Raw genomic sequence first — 10842 nt, forward strand, 5'->3', positions numbered from 1 at the left:
GAGAAGAGAAGAGAAGAGAAGAGAAGAGAAGAGAAGAGAAGAGAAGAGAAGAGAAGAGAAGAGAAGAGAAGAGAAGAGAAGAGAAGAGAAGAGAAGAGAAGAGAAGAGAAGAGAAGAGAAGAGAAGAGAAAAGAGAAGAGAAGAGGAGAAGAGAAGAGAAGAGAAGAGAAGAGAAGAGAAGAGAAGAGAAGAGAAGAGAAGAGAAGAGAAGAGAAGAGAAGAGAAAAAAAGAAAAGACAAAATGACAGAAAGAAAAAGATGAGGAAGAAAGAAAGAAAAAATATTAAGAAAGCAAAAAAAGAAAGAAAAAATACAAAAGAAAGAATGAAAGAGTGAAAGAAGGAGGGAGATGGAAGGAAAATTAATATATTACAGAAGCAGTAGTAGTAAACACAGAACTATCACAGTCATTCACTGCAATATGTCTAAACATTCATAAATGTTTCATGCATCCTAAAATGCCATGTACAAGGGATATTGCATCCCACTGAGGTTAATGAATGAATGAGTTGCCCTTGAAGGTTAATTTGCACAAACAAAAGGTCAAGGGACATCTTCAAAACAAAATATTGATTAAAGCAAGTTAAATGTTTTGACTTGAAGGAGACATGAAGGATTAAAAAGCAAAATAAAGCAGTATGGATAAGAAAGGAACAGGAAAGAAAAAAACATCACCCCCAGACACAAAGGAAATGGTAGAAAACATATCTGAATCAGCTAGTCATCTGCTAACAAGCTGTAAAGATTTCCAATGACAAGTTGTCACATTAGTTTAGTGAAACTGAAGCAGCACTTATCCCTTTTCCTGTGCTTAATCTCTCAGCAAGCTGCACAGAAACATGCTACCATGTTTAATAGGATTAGTTTAGTTCACTTTCTCCTCTCTGGAGGTTGTGACGTTTCTTGTTGGTTTTTTTTTAATTATTTTATTTTTATTTTTATTCTATTTCCTTCAACACCAGGTTCATGAATTAAATTTCACTCTGCTGAATCACCTAGGTTGTATCCATGCTCCAGGTTAGAGGCATTTTTCTCCAAAGGTTTCCCTTTTGAAAGGAGGAGCCAGGCAAAGGAAAGCAAGGAAAGGCTTTAAATTCAGCAATTACACACATGAGGCACGCGGTTCTCTTTCTCACACAGACTGATGATGCTTTGTTGATATCAGTATAGTTATTTTTAATTCACATCAGCAGAAGAGCAGAATCAGGCTTTTGTGGTTGTGGGGTGTTCTTTTCATGCCCAAGAATACTTGGATGTTTCCCACCCCTGAAAAAAGAAAAAGGAGAAAAGAAAAAAGAAAATAAAAAAGAAAACCTGGTGTGTATTCGTAGCCCTGTTCCTTCATTTAGTTGGAACAGACACAGCAAGGAAAATGATCAAAGAAAAGGCAGTTTCAACAATATTCCCCTGTCACTTCCAATTTTGTTGTCAGACTCCAAAGGGGCAGAGGAATCACCCATGGTCATGGGCACACTGCAAAAGTTTTCCTAAGTTTCTTGCATCTGGTTTTTTCCCCCCCCCCTTAATAAAAAAAAAAAAAGGGAATGCAAGCACGGAAAGCTGTCAGCTTGCAGCAAAACTTTTCTTTTCTGAGGCACCAAAATTTGGAGGATTTTTTTTGAACACAGAACTAACAACCCTCATATCTGGAGGACAAGTAGTATTTTGACCTGAAGTTTGTGACACACATCAAGCATTAGGCAGAGCAGAAGAGAACTCACAAATCTGAGCACACCCAGGCTTTGCATCCAAACTTTGTGAACATAGATTACTTTTCGTTTGGATCCAAAACACCCATAACTTAGAAAATAAACAGTGTAACTACCTTATAATCTAGAAATGGCCAAGAAGAGGACTAGTGTCTACATTATAGCCTATTAATTACTAGAAAAAAGACCCAGGACTTCTACAGGAGTTCACAGACAGACTGAAATCTATGACAGGTCGCTCGCAGGGACCACCGTTGCAGGCGGTCAGGGGGCTGGGGGCAGCGAGGTACAGAAACAGAAGCACAACCACATACACCAGCCAGAGGCTGTCCTGCCACTGCCCAAGCCACCAGGCCCCAAAGAAGGCACCAGGGATGGCTTTGCTTGCTACACATCCTGAACACGAGCTACTGGCATGGACCCCTTCTGAGGGATTAAACTCTTGAAGGAAAAAAGCTTTTCCTCCAACTATAAAATTTGGGTGGTGGGTGGGGGATTACAGTTAATGCTGAGCTTTGAATCATCAGCTTGCATTCCTTAAGAGGCTGGCTGCCTATCCTCCAGGATTAAGAAGGTCTGGAGAACTCAGTGCCCAAGATGGCAGGGGAGTGGGAAGTGTGAATTTCATTCCAGTTGCAATTACTGATGTGGCAGATCGCAGGGCCGGTGTGTTTAGATTTGGAAAAGTTGCAAGACACAGGGCTGGAAGAAGGTAACCTGCAAGCAGCTATGGAAAGGAGGCAGCAGGGCCAGAGGATAGGTGGAAGCCTGCACACAAGCCTGGGGCCAGGCTGGCTGCCACTGCTCTGCCATGTGACCTTGGGCACATCACTTCACTCCCAGAGCCTTAGTTTCTCTTTTGGGTAAATTAACTTTGGTTGAAGTTAAGGTGAGCACCAGTGGTGACAACCTCAGTATCAGAGGCAGCTATATACTTATTTATTTGCATTTGCACGGTTCGGCTTCTTCTCTACGAGTATCTCGGTGTCCTTTAAAACAAAAAACAAACAAACAAAAGGAAAAAAAAAGGAAAGAGCCCAAGCGAGACAGTCCCCCACCAAATTTAGCCTATCTCCCCCTGCGTCCAGACACACTTCTGCACCCTTGTCTCGCAGCCCCTGCAGCACTTACAGCTACACCGGGAGGCTGAGCGTGTCACCCCGGCCAGCCGAGCCCCGAAAGAGCACACGAGGACCTGGCCCGGGCCGGCCGTGCTGCCTCTCCGGGCCCGCGGAGCGCAGCGCAGCCCCAGCCACTCCCCGGTGGTGGAGGACCCGGTTTCCAAAGGTGTCACGTTAAAAGAATTTTCGGCAAAGCCGTGCCGGCACTTTCGCGGGCCTGGAGGGCGCCGCGGGCACCGGGCACCGATGCGGGGCCGCGCAGTGCTCGGGCTGCGGGAGCAAAGCGACGGCAGCGCAGCGTCCCGGGATGCGCCCCGTTACAGCGGGGATTCGGGGTCACTCACAGCACGGAGTTGGCCAGCGCCGGCCCCGGGCCGGGCCTCGGAATGCGGCACGGCACAGCAGGGCTTGCGAGGGTCCCCGGCGAGGAGCGGCTCTCTCAGTGCCGCGGGCCGGCGAGCAGCGCGGTTCGAGCGGCCGGGCCCCGATCCGGCTGCCGCCTTGCGAGCCCCGACGGGCCGGGCGCCGCGGCCGCGAAAGGTTTCGCCTCGCACCGGTGCCGGGCTTTAGGGCGGGTGTTGCCGGCCGCATCTCCTCGCGATCCCGACACCGGCAGGGACATGTAATTTTTTTTGACTCGGAGCAGCTCCCCTGCGACAGCTCCGGCAGCCGCTTCAGCCGGTCCCGAGCGATTTCTTAGTGATCTGCTGCGGGTGGCTTGTCGCGTTACTCATGCACCCGCGTTAGGGATCCCTCTCCCCGCCGCGGAGGTAGCGCGGAGCCTCCTCCCGGCCCGAGGCGGCGGCCAGTCGGGCCCCGGCGGCGGCCAGAGACGAGCCGGCGCGGGGCACACGCGTTTCGCCCCCGCGGGCAGGGCAGGGCTGACCCCGGGGGGCGGGTTTGCTGCCCGGGCCGGCTCCCAAACTTTTGGCACGGAGGGCAGCCCTCTCAGCACAGCCTGCTGTCCGCACCCAGGCGCGGAGCTCGGCGCCGCGGGTCCCCTCTAGTGAGACCGATCCTCACAGTGGAACCGGGACTAGCGGAGCAGCTGCCCGCCTCAGCAGCAGCACCAGCAGCAGGGCGAGCAGGGGGCGACGTGCGGCCCGGCCCCTCGCCGCTGGCACAGAGTGGCGGCGCAAGTTTTGGCGCGCCTGCCTTGGCTGCCCTCGCCCCATCGGGGCTCTCCCCTCCACTCGGGACTCCCTCTCCCGCCGCCCCGAGGGGCGGGCGCGGGCGGACGGGCCCGGCGAGGCAGCGCCTTCCTTACCTGTCGCCGAGCGCCCTGCAGCGCTCCGCTGCCGCCCGGCCCTCCGCAGGACGTTATTCCCTCTCCCTGGTGTATGTTCCCGCTGCCCGCAAGCCTGAGGCTGTTTCCCCTGTTCAGCCTCGCCTCACCGCCGGCAGCGGCCGGGCAAATCTCCGCAGCAGCCGGGGCAGGGAGGGGTGCGAGTGCTCCCTGCCCCGCGCCGCGGAAAGCCGCGGTCAGGCGGGACAGAGCGCGCCCGACAGGTTTCGGTCCGGATCGCAGCCCGGACCTGCCGAGATCCACTTTTGTGGGTTGTCTCCCATTTTTTTTCCCCCCAAGCGTTCCACCGGAGCCGGACGTAAGCGGGATGGGATAGGGTTAAGTTGACCTAAACTTGGGTCGTGCTGCTCAGGGGGCCGAGGCCGCGAGCACCGAAGAACCGTGTCTCAGTACCACCGGTTGTTCCACGCGCCGCAACCTGATGCTCGATTTCGTGTTTATTTCCTGCCTCCCACGTGGAAAATGCCCGCGCGGCTCCTGCTGACAGCCCTGCGACGCGCGGCGGAGCCGCTGCCACTGAGCGGCAGCGAGGGACGTCGTGCCGCGGGCTGGGCGGCCACGGGCCCGTTTCTCCTAAAGTTTGTGACCCGCGTGGGGCGGCAGCGCCCGCAAACGCGGGTTTGCTCCACCGCCCGATGCTTTACGCGTGAAAGAAGCGCACCCTGGGGCCCCGGCACTGCTCTGCGGAAGTCTTCTCGCGTGGAAAACTTTACCGCACGGGGCACCGCAGAGCAGCCCCCGCCCAGGCGGGGGTGACTCTCCTAAAGTTTGTCACCCACTCCTCTCCACGCGGGGCGGCTGTTGTCCGCCCCTTGCCGGTGCGCCGCAGAGGTGGCGGGGGCGCCCCGTCGGGCCGCTTCTGCCGGCGCTCCCGCCCCGTGTCCATCCGTCCGTCCGTGCCTGCCGCAGGTGCGCGGCCGCCGCCACCTTCCCGCGGGGGCGGGGCGGGGCGACCCTAACCCCCCCGCGCTCCCCTCTCCTCTCTCCCCGCTCCTGCCAAGTTCTCCCCGTCCCCCCCGTCCGTCCCAAGGAGCCTCCCGATTGGGCGCCGGGCCGGGCCCACGTCACTCCGAATGTGACGTCTAGTCTTCCTGTTTCCTTCAGCTGTGTCTTAAAGTAAATCTTGTGGCGGTGCGGAGCGCTGCTCGGCTCGGCCAGCCCAGCCCAGCCCATCCCATCCCAGCCCTGCCCCGCGTCGCTCCCGCCGCCCCCGCTCCGCGCCCGCCGCTCCGCTCCGCTCCGCTCGGCGCCCGCAGCCCCGCGGCCGCTGCCCGCCCGCACTCCCGCCCGCGGTCGCCCTCCCTGCCCGATTATCATATTCATCAGCGGCGGGGCTGCCGGCTGCGCGCGCGTGTCCGCGTGTGCGTGTGTGCGTGTGCGGGGCGCGTGTGGTGTGTGTGCATGTGCGTGTGCGTGTCGCCCTTTCTCTCGTTCCACCGGCAAAAAAAAAAAGCGAGGCTCAGTTTCGTCGCCTTTGCACGGAGTAAGTACCCGCTGCCCCTCCGCGCCCCCTCCGTCCCTCCCCGCTTTCTCGGCCTTTTCAGATCTTTCGGGTTTTTTAAATTTTTTTTTCCCCCTAAATTCACACTTGCTTGGGCTGCTCTAAATGGTCCGGGGGGATGGGGGGGGGAGGGGGGTGATGAAATCCCCAGCAAAATATTTATCACCGTTATCAAACCTGTGCTTCTTTTTCCAGGGGGCAAAATTGCAGTGACTTTATTAGCTGAGTAGTTTTAATTCCCCGGTAGATAAAGCGGTAAGGATTTGTGAGCAGTAAGGAGCCCGATGGAGCGCTCACCGTAGCCTGCCCAGGGCTGAAGAGTAAGTGACCTGCTCGTTGTTAGGTGATCCTCCCCCCCACCGTTCCCCTTCGCTCTCTGGCTGCCACCTTTTGTGGACCGCTCTTTATTTTATTCCGTGGGTTGGAGGGCAGTTTTGCGGGGACGGAAAACGCAGCGAGTATTTGGCTTCTTCTTGTTGTTCCGAGCTTCCTTCTCCCCCCATCTCCGCCGAAGTTCCCCATCCCCGCTTTAAACTCCTGCTCCGCTCCTCCGAGCCTTCTCTTTGTCCTGTTTATTATAGCTGCCTTGCTTTTTGTCTCTTCCAATTTGCCTGTCATTTGCATGTCGCTACTTCTCCTTTTTAACCCAAGCCGGGAAGGACAGGGACTTTTTATTCTTACTCTTCTTACCCTTGCAATTACTTTTTCATTTCCAAGTGTGGGACGAGCTGCGAATTGTGGAAATGTATAGAAAATGGGATTTGAGTGGTAGGTAGCGAGCACATGAGAAGAGATCAAATGCAAGTCGCGGGATAAGAGCCTTGATCTGGGAAAAGATTAGGATTATTGGTACTTTCTGTTTGTTTGGTTGTTGTTTGTTGATTTTTTTCCTCCGGGGGGGATTTAATTCTTTCTTAGCCGTTGATGGAGATCTTTCTTGGCTTTTTCGATTTTCTGTTTAGCGGCTGAGTGACCCGGCTCACTCTGCCATGTGTTTGCACGGAGTTAAAGCGCAGGAGGGAGCGGTGTTGGGGGGCGTGGGGCCTGCGCGGAGGGGGCGCGCAGGGCAGCGCTGGGGGGGGCGCGGCCCGGGCTGGGGGGGCGCCGAGATCGCGGGGCCCGACTGGAGCAGGCGGCCCGACGGGCTCCCGGGGCACGGCTCCCCGGCACGGGGCGCTCCGCGGGGGCGGAGCGGGGCCGCCCCGGGGCCCGCGGCTCTTTGCAGAGAGGGAGAAAGTTGCGCGGACCCCCGCGGTCGCTGCGCGGCGTCTGGTGGGGCAGGCCAGGGCCGCGGGGCCGGGGCAGGTGCGCGGGGCGCGGGCAGGTGCGTGGCGCTGCGCGCAGGGGCGGTGGGGCAGGTGCGCGCCGGGCGGGGCGGCTGCGGAGCGGGACGCGGGGGGTCCCGGCCGCCGCCGCCTCCCTGTGCCGGGACAGCCGGGGCGGCGGGGTCAGCAGCGGGAAGAGGCGCGGGATCGGTGTCCGCGGGCGGTGCGGGGGCGCGGGAGGCGCGGCCGAGGCGGGATGGAGCTCCCCGAGGGGCCAGCGTCGCGTCCGTGAGGTTGTGCCCCGGCCGCGGAAGAGCAGGTACGCGGGATATTAGCTTAGTGTCTTTGACAAAGTAGGGGATTTCAGTCAGGACTGACAAGGGACAGGGCTGCAGACTAGAGGTGCCCTTGAATGTCGGGCAAAAGTTGCCAGGACGAGCTTTGGAAAGCCGCTAGTTTCACACAGGTCCCGAGTGCTCAGCAGACCCCGTGGTGTTCCTGGCTGTATGACGAGTGTCACCCCAAACCCATCATCCGGGCCTGGGGACGGGTGGGGAGCACGTGGAACGCATCCATACATCCGTGGCCATAGCTCGGTAGCAGAAGGTCCTGTGTTGTTGAGTGCAGGGAACAGAAACACGTTTGTGTCACCGTGAGGTGTAAAAGCTCAGATTATTTGTCACTTCCATCGCCTGTAGAGGTTTGGCATTATGCAGAATGAATTATATGGAGGCACTTTCCTTAGCCGTAGGTTTGCATGTGGCACATATCCTTTATGTCTTCTTCGCGCAGTTTTTCTCTGAGTTACCATCAATCACACAAAGTTTACGACCACTGCAGCTCATTTTGCATTTATTTTATCTGCTTTTTGTCCAGAGCTTACCTTTAGCAGCAATATCACATACTTTGAAATGTTTATTAATACTCAAGGGTAGACAGATTATCAACGTTTCAGGAGCTGAGCTGTGATAAAAAAGTACAATGTATATACTTTTTACTAACAGCTCTGTATTAAATTATTCTGTAAAGTATCCTGCGTTTGCTGAATGGCACTGTCGGTATATACAGTTAACTTCCCTGCCAGTTGAACTCTGAGGCCTCTCAGTTTATATAACTTATCTCTTTTATCATTGCTTGATAAATTGAGATATTCATAAGAATGAACACATTTTCAAATTGAGAAGTTTCATTTGATTCAGAGCAGAATTGTAAATACTACAATTTGTAGTCTCTAAATAGTGATTTATTCTGACTCAAGGTGCAGCCTGACTGCTAAATTAAGTAATTTAAGAATTGTGATTTAATGACATCATGTAGCCTGGAAAAAAATAATATCTTGAAAAACTTGGGCTGAATTCATAGTAGGAATCTTGAGAACCTTTCAGTATTGTCTCTAGATAGAGGCCATGTGAGTTATTTTCTTCATGATCAGTGAAATAACAAGGACCAAACTGGCTTGAGAGAAGGAAAATGTTTCCAGTTTTCTACTTTGAGCAGCTTGATTTCTTTTTCTCATTCAAAAGATCTGTTTCCTCAAGCAGTGCCGAGCACGGCAACATGATGGAGGGCCCTGAACTGGTTTAGTTTAAAGGCCTGAACTGGTGAGATGCCGAATGCCTCCTGTTACTGAGCCCTGTAGTTGATGGGAATTGCGGATGTTTGGCATTCATAGGAATTACTGAATACCTTGCTCTATTGGGCCCTGGGCATCACCAGGTTCATAAAACAAGGGTTGCTTTTTTCTTTAAGGCTAAAGAGCAAGCAGCATAATTTTGAAGTAAATCAGGCACTAATTTTTGCTGCTGCTTCTTCTTATGGAGAAATCCTAATAAAGTAGTTTTTGCTGCACAAACAGTTGCTCATCCTTTCTGCCTTGTTTCAAATTCCTTGGTAGACATCTCGGCTAAGGGAGCTGGATAACCTTTTCTCCCAAGAAAACTTGTGTTAGAACTGTACAAAAAGGTAGTACTTTCTCCCAAGAAAACTTGTGTCAGAGCTGTACAAAAAGGTAGCACTTTCTCGTTAGTGGCTGATGTGATTTTAGCACTGAACAGATCTGTGGTGAACAGATGTCATCTGTTCTTCGAATTTTAGCTGTGGTTTTGTGCATGAAATGCTGTTGACTGGAATAATTTTCATCCTGTGCTTGCTGGCTGATTCTGGCAAAGCCATACCCTGTGTAGTGCGTTAGAGTGAAAGATCTAAATATTTCTATTAGCAGAAGCATGTTAAATTTTTGCGTGGTATTGGCATAATGGGCTGACATGAAGCAGGCAGACACTGGACCAACAAAAATAGTCAGCTTGTGAAAAGATGGGAACAATTTCAGCTCTATAAACTGATACCTCCTTGAATTCATCCAGGCATATCCATCAAGTTTAGCACTTTTCTGCTGGGTATGTAATGGCTGTTTAGGTTAGGCTAGGGTTCTTCAAAGAGGCTGACGAGGGCGAGTTTGAATTTACATCTCCTTTGGATCCTGTAGGTATACGAATTAATCTAGGAGAAAATGATCAGCGTCTTTCTAGACCAAGATGAGATAACAAAAGTAGTTAAAAAAATTGATTTATTCATAATGAATGTGGTTAAATACCTGACATCATACTCATTTTGACGGACCATTCTAGCCAAAGGTTTGGTAACATAACTCTTGGAGACCTAGAAATTAATCTGTTTCCATTTCGAATGTCAATGCATATCAAATGGATATGAAATAAACCCATGTCTGTAGCTGCTGTGCTGTTAAGAGGTTATTCATAGCTACATTGTAATCATATCTCCTTAAACAAAAGATTTGAAAGTAAATTTGTAAATAAAATACTAGTGCTGTGTTTATGGATGGACATAGAAAGCGCTGAGGCCCTTGGTATGATTTTTAATTCCATCGGCATGGAAAACGTTTGGTTTCTGAGGAAGCCACATTGCGCAAATTGAGGCTTGAGCCGTGGCCGGCGAATTTAACATCAACTACACTGGGCACGCGAAGAGTATCAAAAGTGATGCATAAACCAAATTTAACCTTCACAAATTTAAAACTTTCTAATTTGGAAAGAAATGGTGCTTCTGAAGATTTCTACATAGATCTTGACAACCGAAGCTATCTTGCCAGCTCTGTTTTTCTGGAGAGCTGTACTGAGGCTTCAGATATATGAAATATAGTTTTGAGACAATGTGCAGCCAAAGTACTGGTAACTGTGTAAAGGACACATGCTTCCTAATTATTTCTCCTCCTCCCCAAGAGTTCCTGATTTATTCAGTTCTAATCTAATCAGTCTTGAATTCTGCCTGTCGTGGCAGGGATTTTGCATCCCGCTCTACGTGCCATTTCACTTCCCTTGAGGTGCAAATTGGTTTTGGTCCTCTGAGACTGAAATATTAACTGGCCATTCAATACCCATTCTGTTTTGTCAGGCTAAAGTAGAACTATTTCTCATATTTAAGCCGAAAGGCATGTAAGCCTTAAAGCTGGCAGCCTGTAGGCTCAGGATAACACCAGGGCAAATGGGAGATGTTGCTTAATACCCAGGTTAAGTGTACGATAACTCCGATGCTTTCAGCTTCCATCAAGGGAAGGAGGGGACATCGCTCCGGAGCACCTCCTGCCACATGTTTGCGGTGGCAGAAATGGGCTGTGAAGCAGCGGCTGGTGCGGGGGCTTGGGGAGGGAAATGGACACTGGGGAGGAAGGATGCATGGCAATGACCTTCCAACCTGGTGCAGGACAGCCTATTTCCTGAGCTGCTGACTCAAGGGTACAGCAAGCCCTCCCCACGTGTGTCCTTGGTTGGGATTGGGCAAGAGAGAGGGAAACAGTGGTCAGGCACCTCGAATTTTCTGGGAAACGTGCAAAACTTGTAACCTGACGTGAGGTTTTTGGTGTGAGTCTGGGAACTTATTGCTGGCTCTCAATCAAGCATAGCTTGACTACAGAAAAGGAAAG

General features: G+C 52.1%; 1 protein-coding gene and 1 long non-coding RNA gene across 7 annotated transcripts in view; one reads left to right on the forward strand and one right to left on the reverse strand.

Annotated features, from left to right (window-relative positions):
- The window catches only part of LOC125324148, a 40101-nt gene extending 35516 nt beyond the window's left edge, over positions 1 to 4585 (reverse strand). Inside the window, exon 1 of the long non-coding RNA XR_007202833.1 lies at positions 4098 to 4585. This is a non-coding gene — a long non-coding RNA (uncharacterized LOC125324148). The remainder of the gene's footprint in view (positions 1 to 4097) is intronic.
- Positions 4586 to 5399: 814 nt separating this feature from the next.
- The window catches only part of PROX1 (prospero homeobox 1), a 49878-nt gene continuing 44435 nt past the window's right edge, over positions 5400 to 10842 (forward strand). For 2 of the 6 annotated variants that reach the window (XM_048297477.1, XM_048297482.1), the window contains exons 1-2: positions 5400 to 5619; positions 5833 to 5957. The gene's annotated coding sequence lies outside the window, so the exon portion shown is untranslated. Of the gene's footprint in view, positions 5620 to 5832; positions 5958 to 6919; positions 6943 to 7179 lie in introns of those variants that run through there. The other 4 variants (XM_048297479.1, XM_048297478.1, XM_048297480.1 and 1 more) reach the window with 4 other exon arrangements.

The sequence above is a fragment of the Corvus hawaiiensis genome, chromosome 3, assembly GCF_020740725.1.
Source record: "Corvus hawaiiensis isolate bCorHaw1 chromosome 3, bCorHaw1.pri.cur, whole genome shotgun sequence".
Classification (NCBI taxonomy): Eukaryota; Metazoa; Chordata; class Aves; order Passeriformes; family Corvidae; genus Corvus; species Corvus hawaiiensis.